Here is a 15,936-nt window from a genome sequence, read left to right as displayed (position 1 = left end):
CTTAGGCTGAGTGCTCTGTAAGGGGGCAACTTTTTAAGATAAGCTTTCAGCCAACACTCCCGAACCAGTTGGTTCAAGGTACTAGGTGTTGAAGCACCCCTAAGGACTTACTCCCTCAAGTCTCTCCCCCATACATACGCACTACAGGCATATAGTTCATTTATTTTCCTTCTTGAGATCTTGGTGTCCAGCACCTCTTTGGGTTACTAAATACTCTGTGGTGAGGGTTACTCTTGATAATGGACTTTCAGCTGATAATCCCGGGTTAGTTAACCCAAGTTACCACGTGATAAAGCACCCCTAAGAGCTTATTCATCCAAGTAGATCCCTCACACAGGAACACCACAGACACATATCTTAAGATCAAAACCATTGGTGCCTAGCCTTATTGCTTACTCTTTTTCTTTTGTTTTTCCACTTTTATTATTCTTTTCTCTTTCTCTTATTAGGATCTTGTCATATACTTAGTCTCATGAATATATTCAAAGCAAAGTATTCAGGCCAGATAGTTGTCATCCCACCTTATGGTTGAACTAACTTAGCTAACTTATGATCATACCACAAACTCATGAATGTACTCCATAGTATGAACTCCTCTCTGGTCTTTTGAAACATAAACATTCTCTCTTCATTTGATTAAAAGGGACAAGCATACAAGTAAGTAAAGTAGGGATGCAGTGACATAAAGACTCGTGCACATAGACCTATTCAGAACTTAAAAGACAGAATTTAAAAAGGGTTCAACTACGAGTAACTACAAATCAAAAGTGCATTCGGACTTCCAACTTTCAACAATTCTGAGTACAATGGAATTAAGTAACAATACAACCTTCGGGTGATGATTTCTGGTTGCCCTCTCACTTTGTCATCATCCTAGTTTTTGCTGCCTCGCTTCTTTGGGTGGAGGTGCACTATTTCCTCATAAGATTCCTGCAAGGTTACTGGAAGTTGCTTGTTCCCAAAGCACTTGAGACATAGTTAGCTTGCATGTATGCTGGTGCTTTTTGAACTCAATTTGGTGTGTGAACACCAAACTTAGTTCCTTGCCCAGTGCAAATATTGCACATATGCAGAGAACCCCATATCTTGTTGTCAACAAAGCAATGATCACCTATAGTCTAGCTACATCTAAGTGGTTTCTCTTGATTGGATGGAGCTAGCAATGTTCTTTTGGAGTGGAGTGTAATTTTAACCAACGTCCTTTGGTGGAACACCAAACTTAGAATTACACCATCACTCTTGGATCTTTCTGGTGTGGAACACCAAACTTAGCTCCTTACAATACATGGGAAACGACTTGTGATTTTTTTATTGAAATAAAGATGAAAGTGAAACTACCTGAGGTTGGGTTGCCTCCCAACAAAGCGCTCTTTTATCGTCGCTAGCTCGACGAGTCCTTAATTACTTGAGATGGTACTTTACTCTGGGGTTTTCCCCCATGTTGCTCAGATAATGCTTGAGTCTTTGTCCATTCACTGTAAAAGTCCTCTCTGAACCTTCATCCGTGATTTCGATGTGGTCATATGGTGATACTTTCGTAACCATGAAAGGTCCGGACCACCTTAACTTGAGTTTTCCTGGGAACAACCTTAATTTAGAATTGTAAAGGAGTACTCGCTGCCCCTTTTCGAAACTCCTGGGCACAAGATGCATGTCATGTTTTCTCTTTGCCTTTTCTTTATACATCATAGTGTTTTCATAGGCTTGTGACCTGAATTCCTCCATCTCTTGCAACTGCAAGATCCTTTTTGCACCAGCAGCAATGCTGTCAAAATTTAGTATCTTGATAGCCCAGAGAGCTTTGTGTTCCAGCTCCAGTGGTAAATGACAAGCCTTCCCATAGACCAGTTGATATGGAGACATTCCAAGTGGAGTTTTGAATGCTGTTCTATATGCCCAAAGAGCATCATCCAGCTTCTTCGACCAATCCTTTCTAGATGCACCCACAGTCTTTTCCAGGATCCTCTTTAGCTCTCTGTTGGATATCTCAGTTTGCCCACTTGTTTGAGGATGGTAAGGTGTGGCTACTTTATGTTTTACCCCATATCGTAGGAGGAGAGCTTCTAGTGGTTTGTTACAAAAGTGGCTCCCTCCATCACTGATGAGGGCTCTTGGGACTCCAAACCGGCTAAAAATATTCTTCCTGAGGAAGTTCATGACTACCTTGTTATCATTAGTTGGGGTTGCAATAGCCTCTACCCACTTGGAAACATAATCCACTGCTACTAGGATGTACTTGTTTGCATATGAGGTTGGGAATGGTCCCATGAAATCTATTCCCCACACATCAAACGGTTCCAGTTCCAAGATGAAATTATGTGGCATGGCGTTTTTTTTGGGCAGGTTTCCAGATCTTTGGCATTCATTGCAGCTTTTTACTAGTTCCTTGGCATCCTTGAAAAGGGTGGGCCAAAAGAATCCGCTTTGTAACACCTTTGCTGCAGTTCTGTCCCCTCCAAAGTGCCCGCCATAACATGAACCGTGGCAATTCCACAGGACTTCTTTTCTTTCTTCTTCCGAAACACATCTTCTAAGGATTCCATTTGAACATTTTTTGAAGAGATATGGCTCGTCCCAGACAAAGTATTTTGCATCATTCATGAGCTTCCTTTTTTGATGTTTATTGATCCCTGGGGGTAATGCCCTAGTTTCCTTGAAATTTGCAATATCTGCAAACCATGGTGCTTTGTGAACTGTCATCAACTGCTCATCAGGGAAGAGCTCGTTCACATTTGTATCATTTCCTCCACCTTGATCATGAGGGATTCTGGATAGGTGATCTGCCACCTTGTTCTCCACTCCTTTCTTGTCTCTGATTTCACTATCAAATTCCTGCAACAGTAAGATCCACCTTATTAGTCTTGGCTTTGATTCTTGCTTGGCAAACAAATATTTAAGTGCTGTGTGATCTGTAAAGACAATCACTTTAGCACCAATGAGGTATGATCTAAATTTGTCAAATGCAAAAACTATTGTTAGCAACTCCTTTTCAGTAGTGGTATAATTTCTTTGAGTTTCATTAAGGACTTTGCTAGCATAGTATATCACACGAACTAAGTTATCTTTCCTTTGTCCTAACACTGCCCCAACTGTAAAATCCGATGCATCACACATCAATTCAAATGGTAGGTTCCAATCAGGTGGGGAAATGATAGGGGCAGAGGATAACCTCATTTTCAAATGTGCAAATGCTAGCATGCATGTTTCATCAAAGATAAATGGTGTATCAGATACAATGAGATTGCTTAAGGGCTTGGCTATCTTTGAAAAATCTTTAATGTACCTTCTGTAAAAACCAGCATGCCCTAAAAAACTCCTAATTGCCTTGACATCACTGGGTGGGGGTAGTTTTTCAATAAGTTCTACTTTAGCTCTATCAACCTCAATGCCTTGGTGAGAGACCTTGTGACCAAGGACTATTCCTCCTGTCACCATGAAGTGACATTTTTCCCAGTTCAAGACAAATTGGTCTCTTGGCATCTTTTCAATACCAAGGCAAGGTGATGTAGGCAACTAGGAAAGGAATCTCTGAATACCGAGAAATCATCCATAAAAACTTCAATGATTTTTTCTATCATATCTGAAAAGATAGAAAGCATGCAGCGTTGGAAAGTTGCAGGTGCATTACATAGCCCAAATGGCATGCGCCTATAGGCAAACACTCCATAGGGACAAGTAAATGAGGTTTTCTCTTGGTCTCTGGGATCAACCACTATTTGGTTATATCCTGAATAACCATCGAGAAAACAATAATATGCGTGCCCTGCAAGTCTTTCCAACATCTGATCCATGAATGGAAGGGGAAAATGGTCTTTTCGTGTAGCCTCATTGAGTTTTCTGTAGTCTATGCACATCTGCCATCCTGTGACGGTCCTTGTAAGTATGAGCTCGTTCTTCTCATTGGTAACCACAGTGATTCCTCCCTTCTTGGGCACAACATGTATGGGGCTAACCCAAGGGCTGTCCGAAATTGGGTATATGACCCCTCCTTGCCAAAGCTTCATAACCTCTTTCTGTACCACTTCCTTCATGATTGGGTTCAGCCTTCTTTGGGATTGAATGGATGGCTTAGCATCATCTTCCAACAGTATTTTATGCATGCATATGGCTGAAATGATTCCCTTCAAGTAAGCAAGGGTCCATCCAATGGCATCCTTATGCTCCCACAGCACCTTGAGTAGCTCGTCCTCTTGATCTTGACTGAGGGATGAATTTATGATCACTGGGTAGTTTTCATTTTCTTCTAGATATGCATATTTGAGAGTGGGTGGCAGTGCTTTGAGTTCAAGTTTGGGTGCTTCCAACTTTTGTTCCCTTCCTTTGGTGCATCTGGTATATGTATTTCTGCTGTGGCTACCTCTTCACTTGATTCAGATTCTTCCTCCACCAATCTCTCGTCCTCTTCAGGTTCTTCTTCTTCAAAATTCTCCTGCACTTTATCCTCAAGTGCATCTAACCTCATGCATTCCCCCAATTGTTCTGGTGGGTAACTCATGGCCTTGAACACATTGAATGTCATCTTTTCATTGTGTAATCTCAGGGTGAGGTCACCCTTCTGAACATCAATGACAGCTCCAGCAGTGGCCAAGAATGGCCTTCCCAAGAAGATGGAGGTCTTGGCGTCCTCCTGCATGTCCAGCACCACAAAATCTGCTGGAAATATGAAATCTCCCGCTTTTACCAGCAAATCCTCTACTATCCCGTGAGGGAATTTGAACGATCGATCTGCCAGTTGTAGGGCCATTTTTGTTGGTTTAGCCTCCTCAATTTTCATCTTTCTCATCATAGCTACTGACATCAAATTGATGCTGGCCCCTAAGTCACAAAGAGCCTTCTCTACTATGATTTCTCCTATAATACAAGGGATCTAAAAACTCCCAGGATCCTTCAGTTTCTGGGGTAGTTTATGCTGAATGATAGCACTACACTCTTCGATTAGTATCACAGTTTCATTGTTCTTCCAGCTTCTCTTCTTAGTCATTAACTCCTTCAAAAACTTGGCATAGAGTGGCATTTGTTCTATGGCTTCAGCAAAGGGTATGTTGATTTGTAGTTTCTTGAAGATTTCCAAAAATCTCAAGAACTGGTTCTCATCTTCCTTTTTCTTCAATAGCTAGGGATATGGAGCTCTTGAGATGTTCAGTTGTGGCATCCCTTTTTCTTTCTGCGGACTTGGCGTGGGAGGTTGAACTCCATCTTGCTCTTCTCCCTTTTCATTTGAGCCTTCTTCTTGTGGTTTTTGGGGCAGTTCCTTCAGTTCCTTCCCACTCTTGAGTGTGATAGCTTGACACTCCTCCCTTTTGCTTGAATTGGCATCATAGCAAAGGTTGTGGTTAGGAAGCTGCTTAAATAGATAGCTGATTTGTGTCTCCAGTTTCTTGATGGCAGCATTTTGATTCTGCATGTTTGACTGCACTTCCTCTCTGAATGCTTTACTGTTTCGAATGTCTTTGCATACTCCTTCAATTAAGGTTTCGATCTTAGAGAGCTTGTCATCAATTGATGGGTGATTCGGAGCAGATGTGCTGTTTTGGTTTTGATAGGCGTGTGGAAAAGTGTTGTTGTGGGGGTTGTAACGTCTCTGATCTTGGTTTTGATCTTGCTCACTTCCCCACCCAAAATTTGGGTGGTTTCTCCACCCAGGGTTGTAGGTCTTGGAGTATGGATCATAGTTTTTCCTTGGTGAATTCCCAATGTAGTTGACTTGCTCCTGACTACCCTCTGCTTCTTCATTCACTCCTTCTTGGGTTGTTGATGAAGTTGAGATTGCTGCTACTTGGTTCCTCTCCATCTTCTTGGTGAGGTCAGCCAGCTGCTGGGTAATGAGCTTGTTTTGGGCCAACAGAGCATCTACATTGTTTAGCTCCATTACTCCTCTTGTGTTCCCTCTTTCGGAAGCATAGAAGTAGTCGTTCTCTGCTACTGTTTCAATAACATCTATGGCTTCCTCAATAGTCTTCTTCTTGTTCAAAGATCCTCCGGATGAATGGTCTACGGCCTTCTTTGACTCATAAGAGAGCCCTTCATAGAAAATGTGCAGCTGCACCCATTCGTTGAACATATCTGGTGGGCACCTCCTTGTTAGGTCTTTAAACCTCTCCCATGCTTCATATAGAGTCTCACCATCTTGTTGCCGGAAAGTTTGAACCTCAGCTCTCAGCCTATTGATTCGTTGAGGAGGGTAAAATCTTGCTAAGAATTTGTTTACCACGTCTTCCCAAGTTGTCAAGCTTTCCCTTGGGAAAGATTCCAGCCACTTGGCTGCCTTGCCCCTGAGTGAGAATGGAAATAAGAGCAGTCTATAGGCGTCAGGATGAATACCATTAGACTTCACTGTGTCACATATTCTCAGGAAGGTGGTCAAATGTTGATTGGGGTCTTCTTGAACACCTCCTCCAAACGAACAGTTGTTCTGAACAAGGGTGATGAGCTGTGGTTTAAGTTCAAAGTTGTTGGCATGGATTGTTGGCTTTTGGATGCTACTTCCACAATTGCCTGGGTTTGGATTGATGTAAGAGCCCAAAACTCTTCTATCCTCCCTAGCATGATTTGCTCCACCTCCTCCCCCATGGTTGTGATCCTCTTCTTCATGATGGTTTTCCATGTTATCTTCCATGTTTGGTTCAAAGAATTCCTCTTCTTCCTCAGCACCAACCACTTTCTTTCCTCTTGCCTCCCTCCTCATTCTAAGGAAGGTCCTCTTAGGTTCAGAATCGAAGGAAGTTGAAGTCCCGCTTCTTCTCCCTGTCATACAACCATCAAGTGCAAGCAAGAAAAGATGGGTGCAAAAAGTATTTTTGTCAGAATTACTGTTAGTTGTGGGTGATGCAATATATCAAACAGTTAGTGGGTTAGCAAACAGAATTGAAAATAACAAAGAAAAACAAAAGAGTAGACGGGGAAGGGAAGAAGTTTAGCTAAAACAGAAAGTGAATCACTCAAACTGAAAATGAAATTCACAAAATAAAAATGCTCAATCTAGTGATCTTCCAATTTGATCATTGTTGATGCACAATCAATCCCCGGCAACGGCGCCATAAACTTGATGCGGGTGGAAACTGTCTCTCAACAAATTTCCTTCGGCAAGTGTACCGAATTTATCGTCAAGTAAAAACTCACAATAGAGTGAGGTCGAATCCCACAAGGATTGATTGATAAAGCAACTTTAATTAGAAGAATGTTCTAGTTGAGCGAATCCAGAACTTGGGTTGAGAGTTGCAGAAAATAAAATGGCGGGAATGTAAATAAGAGAAAAGTAAGTGCTAGAATTAAAGGACTGGAAGTAAATGACTGAAAGTAAATTGCAGAATTTTAAATGGGAATGGGGGATTTGCTCATAAAAGTAAATGGCAGAAATTAAAGAGAATGGGTAAGATCAGAGATGGGGAGTTCATTGGGCTTAGGAGATGTAGCAATTCTCCGAATCAAGTTTATCTCTTCCTCAATCAATGCACTCATTGATCTCCTTGGCAATCTTAATTGATTGAATTACAATTTCTTGCAATTCAATCTCTCAAATCTTGATCAATAGCCAATTCCTTGGTCAATTGCTCATGAGAAGAGATGAAACATGGTCACTGATTATACCACATGCATTTCCCAAATCAAGTATTGAGAGGGTTATAGTCACATACCCATCCAAACCCAATTTGGTCCAGCATGAGAAAGCATTTCTAGCTTGATCTCTTCATTCCTCTTTCAAGGTTCAGAAGAGATCCAAGTTTGAATAGCTTCTTTTCCAAGATAACTACTCAATTGGATGAAGATCGAAAGCTTTCAAGTAAAATCAAGAGAAAAGATAGAAGAAGAATAATGAAAATTAGTATTGATCCATCAAATTACAACAGAGCTCCCTAACCCAATGAAAGGGGTTTAGTTGTTCATAGCTCTAGAAAATAAAAACAAAGATGGAGAATACATCATAAAACTAGAAGAATTCAGAGAAAGTAAAATAATAGAGAGTAGTTCTCTTTTCCAACTTCCAGAACTCCTTAACAATTCAAAGCTACTCCTATATATACTACTTCTCTCAGCTTCTAGTTGGCTCTTCAAGTCTTGGGCCTTTGGATCTTGAGTTTGAAGCAGTTCTCTTCTTCATTTGGGCTTGGCTTTACTTGCAGAGAGAAAATGTGAAGTGGGCAGAGACTTTAGCTCAGGACGTTAGGGGTGTTAACGTTTAGTGAAAATATAAGTTCGAGAACGTTAGTGACAATCAACTTTCTCACTAATGTTACTAAGTAAAAGCCACGTTAACTTCAACGTTAGTGGCATAAATGTTGCAACTAACGTTGCCTCTAAGTCCTTCGCACACGTTATTGAGACTTAACATTTCCAATAACTTTGAAAAGCCCCCTTTGTTCCCACGTTAGAGCCCACGTTAACTTAGTTAACGTGGCTCTTTAACGTGGGCTTGCCATCCTTCGAGAATGTTAGTGACACTCAACATTGTCACTAACGTTCCAAGGTGCCCCTATGTCTCACGTTAGAGTCCACGTTAACTAGGTTAACGTGGCTTCTAACGTGGCCATGCTTAGCCATCCCCAACATTAGTGACAATGTTGAGTGTCACTAACGTTGGCCATTCTTTCACTCATCAACGTTAGCTTCCACGTTAACTAAGTTAACGTGGCTCCTTGGGGGGTTGTTGCTTCCAACGTTAGTGACAATGTTGGGTGTCACTAACGTTGTCGACCATGCTTGCTTCTTACGTTAGCTCCCACGTTAACCAAGTTAACGTGGGAGTTAACGTGGTATGTTTCTCCTTAGGCCAACGTTAGTGACAATGTTGAATGTCACTAACGTTGGCGTTTCTCCCCCTTTCTAACGTTAGAGGCCACGTTAACTAAGTTAACATGGACTCTAACGTGGCCACTTATGAGCATTTGCCAACGTTAGTGACAATGTTAAGTGTCACTAACGTTGGCTCAACTTCCCTTCTCCACGTTAGAGTTCACGTTGACTTAGTTAACGTGACTCTTAACGTGGTCAATGATGGCTTTGAGAGCGTTATTGGCAATCACTTTTCTCATTAACTTTGCAAGTTACCTCTCATTCCTTGCTTCCTTTGGTCCTGAAATCAAGCAATAGAGCGCATCAAAGTTCTAGTCCAAGTCATGGGCAATGCAACATACAATTTGTCACTAAACTTATGGCTAAGCAGAGTATGAGGCCTTACTGGCTAGTTTGAAACCGGCTAAGGAAATTGGAGCTCAAAACCTTACCATATTCAACGACTCACAAGTAGTCACATCACAAATAGAAGGAGCTATCAGGCCAAGGATCCCACCATGAAGAAATACCTAGCAAAACTAAAGAATAGCTCGGAAAAATCATGGGGTATGAGATCCGACATGTACCTCGGGAACAAAATGCCCGAGCTGATGCACTCTCAAAGCTAGCCAGCACCAAACCAGGGAGCAATAATAGAAGCTTCATCCAAGAAACACTGCAAAATCCATCAACCTCAGAAGAAAAGAAGGTCCTAACCATATTGGACCAAGACCAAGGATGGATAAATCCCATAATCAACTACCTCAAATCCGAAATACTTTTCACAGACAAAAAGAAAGCGAAAAAGGCTCATAAAGGAGGCACAGTACTACACCTTGATAGATAACATCCTATACAGAAGAGGGGTCTCAACACCCCTCCTTAAGTGCGTCCCGACCTCTACCACAAAAGAGGTCCTAGAAGAAGTCCACACTGGCATGTGCGGCAACCACCTTGGTGCACGAGCTCTTTCTAAAAAGGTACTCCGAGCTGGTTTCTACTGGCCGACCTTACAAAAAAAAGCAGCAGAGTTCGTCAAGACATGCTCCCCATGTCAGAAGCACGCCAACTTCCATATAGCTCCGCCCGAAGAACTCATTTGCCTCACTTCACCCTGCCTATTCGCAAAGTGGGGGCTCGACTTCCTCGGACCATTTCCCCTGGGTTCAGGGAAAGTCAAGTTCCTCATTGTAGGAATAGACTATTTTATAAAGTGGATCGAGGCTGAACCTTTAGCCACTACCACCTCCTAAAGAAGTCAGAAGTTCCTATACAGAAATATTGTCACAAGGTTTGGGGTCCCATGTTCCATCACCACAAACAATGGCACTCAGTTCACCGACATGGGCTTCAGAAACCTGGTAGCCAATTTGAAAATCAAGAACCAGTTCATCTCTGTAGAATACCCACAAGCCAACGGACAGACAGAAGCCGCTAACAAAGTCATACTGGCCGGGCTAAAATGGAGACTACAGGATGCTAAGGGGGCTTGGGCCGAAGAGCTCCCGCAAGTCCTATGGGCATATCGGACAACACCACACTCCACCACTGGAGAGTCACCCTTCCGACTTGCTTACGGAATGGAGGCAATGATTTCCGTAGAAATAAAAGAAGGATCCCCTAGAGTGATCCTCTACAACGAAGACACCAACCCTCAAGCTCAAAGGAAAGAGCTCGACCTACTTCCGGAAGTCCGAGAAAGAGTTCGGATTAGAGAGGAAGCGCTAAACCGTCGAATGGCTTTAAGGTATAATCGGAACGTAATCCATTGAAGCTTCACCACCAACGATCTCATCTTATTCCGAAATAATATCGGAGCAGGTCGGTCGGGAGAAGGGAAGCAAGCAGCCAACTGGAAAGGGCCATATCAAGTTACAGAAGTACTAGGGAAAGGTTACTACAGGGTCTCCGGCCTCGAAGGGCGGGAGCTACCAAGGTCATGGCACGCCTGTAACCTAAGAAGGTACTATATTTAGAAAAAGGTAAAGATCTTAGGCCAAGGTGCACTCTTTTTGCTAAAAAGGATTTTTAATGAGGTGCCAGGCCGAGATCTAAAAAATTGCCCGACCTAGAAGGGTAAGCACTCACATGTACACACTTTTTATTTATATCTTATCTTATTATTATTTGAATGAAAGTTATCGATTCCCTAAAAAGTTTCCTACCAAGACGCGTTAATTTACGCTCATAAAACGCAAAATTCATCGCCCGATTAAGAGAGCTCGGTAAGGTAAAGCGATTGAAGCTCATGTTAATGCAAGGAGTTATAAAAAGTAACCCAGATAAAGTGACCTGACGAGGCCTAAATAGAAATGGGATTACTAAAAATAACTTAAGAAGGCACCGACAGAGAAGTCGGGCCAATGAAAGGATCATTGAAAGGGGATAAAAACATCTCGCAAAGGCCAAAGAAGTGCTCAGCTAAAAAGGTACAAAGCCCTGAAAGGGATTTTCCTTAAAGCAAGAGCACGATCTCAAAGATGGAGCAAGAAAGTCGTCCCAACAACTACAAATAAAAGGTTTTATGTAAGAACACTACCTAAAAAGTTGTTGGGAACCGGCTAAAAAGCCCGGACAATGGAGCCATAAAGGTCGAAGTCAGCAAGGCGCGACCTAAGAAACAAAAGGTTGTACTGCCTTGATAAAGGCGACGAACCAAGGAGTACTAAGGTATAGGGGAAACCACAAAGGGACCACTTCGCCATAAAAGCACAAGGGTTAAAACGAACAAACTCCAAATATTAAGCAACTCGCCAAAGGTTTAACTGGCATATCAGCAAAACACAAACATTAAAAGCTCAAGGGCTGCCCAAAAGCAACCCAAGAGTCGAAAGTGTTTTTAAATAAAAGCAAAAAAAAAGTTGCTAAGAAGCAACTAGCACAAGTATTAACAAAGGTCATCCACAGAAACTTACAGAAAACAACAAGTTCAACAAGTCCACAGGTCGGACTATACCAATACATAATCAAAACAAAGACATAACAAGGGAATCATAGGGGATCCAAGTTCGCCCAAGTAGCAACATCTTGAGGAGGAGGTAGGATAGTCGAGATTGGAGTGGCACTAACAACTCCATCCGGCCCATTCAGAATTTCCTAGTCAGGCTCGGGCCCAGAAGGGACCACCTCGGTCGGAGAAGTTGCAGGGGCAGAAGATGATAAAGCCTTAGCCGGCGGCACAAGAGGAGGACCCTCATCAACATCATCTGGAGCGGGCACAATTTTACCATCCTCAATAACATTGTCCAGGCTAAACAAGGAGTGGTCAGCCTCTAGAGCCAGAACCCGAACTTGAGCCTTCAAGTTTTCATACATGTCGGTCATGCTACTCACCATATGGCCTTAAAGCTCGGCATAATCATCTTGGGCAGACTGAAGTCTCTCCTTAGTCTCCAAGAGCTCGCCATAGGTGTGGGTATAGCTCTCCTTATACTTCTTAGCCGTCTCCTCGGCCAGGTTAGCAGCTGCCTCCGTTGCAGTAGCCCGAGCCTTCTCCTTATCGACATCAATCTCCAATTTAGCAACTTTGGCATCAAACTCATCCTTCAAAGCCTTAATCCTATCATACTTAGACTTGGCATCCTCTAGAAAGGCCTTAGTAGCACGGACCGGAGATTCCTTGACAACCCGGGAAAGAGCCGCACTGAGATTGGCTATCCGAACACTATTACTTGATATAAAATCAAGATGGTGAAGGATCGACACGTCATCTAGAGGAACCTTTCCATGAGGAGCAATCAATTCTGTGGCAAAGGCCACACCATCAAACTCTTCATTATTTAGATTATAAGTCCCAACAATCTTTTGCTTCTTAGGAGGGGGACCAGAAGAAGTAGGGGAGAAGGCAGCACCAGAGGTCGTCTGAGACAGATCAGAAGGAACTGTTCGAACTCACGGGGGTCGGGATAATCTTCCTCAGACCCTGAGACTCTGTTGCCGGCTTCTTTGGAGGCAACTGTTCTGAAGAACCCTCCCCCGAAGTCTTCCTTGATAAGTTCTGGATGGCCACTGCCTTTTTTGCTTTACGAAACATTTTCATCGAATCGGAAGAGCTCACCATCTCTGAAAAATTTCGTCGGTCTAGATTTTCTTCCTAAAGAAAGGAATTACTTCGTTGTAAGCATAACTCCAAACCAACAAACAACTCTCACATCAAACTAAAATATGGTTTTGTCACATGTACAAACCCCAATGAAAATTAACCGAAGTATTTAGACTCCGGGTCGTCTCATAAGGAATTACAATGAAGTGCTCAATTATTGGCTATGAAGGAACAAATGGGGTTTGGTTGATAGAAGGGGCAATAAAATAAATGACAAGAAAAGTAAAGAGGGCAATTAAAGAAAGAAATTAATAAAGAGAGACATTCATGGCAAGGTTTGAGATCATAGACTTTCTATCCTAGCCATTAATCATAACGATAATTAACAAGAATTTATCTTATTTCGTCATCTCCAACATTGGAAGAAGGTGTAAGTTATCTTCCATGAGAGAAAGTCAAACAAGACTAGTTAATCTCAAATAAAAAATCCTAATCAACTCACTAATTGAATTAACAAAAGATTAGCGTCATTGAAAATGATATTAACTAACAACTCTAGATCACCAATGTAAATTGGGTATTAATGACCCAAGATTGCCCAATTACTCTTCCCAAGCCAAGAATGCTCAAAAGCTACTCTAAAGCCAAACCAAGCATTTTGTCAAACACTTGGTGGGTAATAAAGGAAAGCATAATAAATGTGCAAGAATACTAAATCTACCAACTACCAATTGTAAGAAAAGTAAATCAACAACTCAAATCATCAATAAAAGAACATCAACATTAAATTTCATCAAATGTAAACAAGATCCAACATGAATATTCATAAACCTAAAGAGACATAAAAGTAAAATTGACAAGAGAACTAAGAAGCATAGAGTAGTAGAAACAAGAAATTGGAAAGAAAATAAGATGAGAACTTGGAATTAAGCCTAGATCTAAGATGGATTAACCTAACCTAATTCTAGAGAGAAGAGGGAGCTTCTCTCTCTAAAAACTAACCTACATAATGCTAATGCTACAAACAATTGCTCCCCCCTTGACCAAGCTTGAATTATGCATGAAATGTCATCAGAAATGAGTTGGGTTGGGCCCAAAGTGCTTTAGAAATAGCCCCCAGCGATTTCATCTTTAGTGGGCCACGAGCAGCATCGGCGTGCACGCGTACATGGCGCGTGCACGCCTCTGAACACAAAGCAACATATAGCAAATTTTATATTATTTCGAAGCCCTGGATGTTAGCTTTCCAACGCAACTGAAAACGTCTGATTTAGATCTCTGTAGATCAAGTTATGGTCGATTAAGTGCGAAGAGGTCAGGCTTGACAAATTTACGGTTCCTTCATTTCTTCATGAGTTCTCCCACTTTGCATGCTTTTCTTCTCACTTCTTCCATCCAATACTTGCCTTATGAACCTGAAATCACTCAACAAACACATCAAGGCATCGAATGAAATTAAAGTGAATTGAATTTAGCTATTTTAAGGCCTAAAAAGCATGTTTTCACATTTAAGCACAATTCAAGGGAGAATTGCAAAACCATGCTATTTCATTGAATAAATGTGGGAAAAGGTGATAAAATCCCCCAAAATAAGCACAAGATAAACCACAAAATTGGGGTTTATCAATTACACGATAGAAAAAAGGACAATAACCACAAATAGTAAAAGAAAACCACTTCTATGAAAAAAGAAGTCGGAGACTACTTAGTTCAGAGCAGAGGAGGGAAGGATCTCCTAGAAATCTCTTAGTGTCCAGATGAGGAGGCTCCCCCCAATGCTCCTCTAAAACATTTACAAAGGCCTATTCCACTTCATCTAAACTTTCCCAAGGATATTTGAGGACTACAGGGTCTTTTTGCCACTATAAAGCAAAGGTCGGCTCATCATTCTTATCCAGAAAGAATGGGCGAGCACCCTCAACAGCTCGGACTTTAAAATAGAAGTTCTTAAAGTCACGAAATGAGTCATCATACATAGAAAAAAACTTTCTCCCCTGAATAGCCCGGAAGAAGATCCAAGAAGCTTTCTTCTTGGCCACTCCGGGTTTTGGTCAGCACAAACAGGTAGAGGAAAAGGGGCTGGGAAGGATGAACACCTAGTTCTTGATATAACAATTGGAAAATCTTTATAAAGGCCCAAGAGTTCGGATGAAGCTGTGAAGGGGCCACATTACAGTTCCACAAGAGCTCGGTTTCAAAGGCAATAAAAGGAAGGGTAATACCTAGTTGGCTAAAGAAATAGTCATAGGCGTAAAAGAAAGGACGCTCTGTCCGATCTAAAGGAGGGAAACTAACTCTCTCTTCAAGATCAGGTGACACCAGTTCATAGTTCTTCTCATCTTCCCTACACTCACAAACCCTATGAAATCTCCTAAGCTTCTCACAGTATTCTGGGTCGGCTACAGTAACACACATCAAGACTATGGAATCTAACCAAACGGCCATACCAGCAGGGACCTTTGAGGACATCTCGACAATATTCTTACTAGAAGACATATACCAACTATACCTACAGCAAGAAAATATAAACGGTCACTACCAAACAACTCAGACAGCAATAGAAAAGGAAGAAACAACCAACAAGCAACAAGTCTGGCAGCAAAAGGGCACCCCAGGATTCACACAAAGCAAAGAAATCAACACCAAAAGCCCAGAGGCACCCTTTGGAGGCAAGAATATAGAACATAGAAAAAGAAATGTCGCAGAAAACCAAAACCCTAGACTTCTCAAACAAAGTAAACATCGGAGATAGTGACAGAAACCTAAATGCCTACATTTCCAAAGCAAACAGAAATAAAAAGATCGCAACTTTAAAGAAACAAAGGAATACAAAAATCACCAGAAAGCTTCAACCTTTTTCAAAAAGAAGCTCAGCAAAGATCAAAACTTTGTACAAAAAGAAAACATGTAAGAGTAAAGCGCAAAGGAGGACAACAAATAAAATACGTAAAAGGCATAAAGCAAAAGCACCAACCTGCAGAAGAAGACAAACGAGCAAGCAGCAAGCCACGAACAATCTCCACTAAGAGATGGAAACTCTAAATATCTAAGAAAGAAACAATCTTGGAGTGTTGGGGCAGTTAGAAGATGAACGAAAGGAAGCTTCTTTTCACTGAGCAAATGAA

At 41.7% G+C, this 15,936-nt stretch overlaps 1 non-coding gene across 1 annotated transcript; it reads left to right on the top strand.

The window, feature by feature from the left end:
* The first annotated feature begins 6,056 nt into the window (after positions 1-6,056).
* On the top strand, positions 6,057-6,163 carry LOC148567295 (small nucleolar RNA R71). Its single transcript, XR_015882398.1, has one exon. It is a non-coding gene; the product is annotated as a small nucleolar RNA R71 (small nucleolar RNA).
* The last annotated feature ends 9,773 nt before the right edge of the window (positions 6,164-15,936 follow it).

The sequence above is a fragment of the Arachis ipaensis genome, chromosome B4 (genome assembly GCF_059453495.1).
Source record: "Arachis ipaensis isolate K30076 ecotype BB chromosome B4, ASM5945349v1, whole genome shotgun sequence".
Classification (NCBI taxonomy): Eukaryota; Viridiplantae; Streptophyta; class Magnoliopsida; order Fabales; family Fabaceae; genus Arachis; species Arachis ipaensis.
The sequence above is the reverse complement of the archived record's forward strand: the minus strand, read 5'-3'. Positions and strand labels throughout refer to the sequence as shown.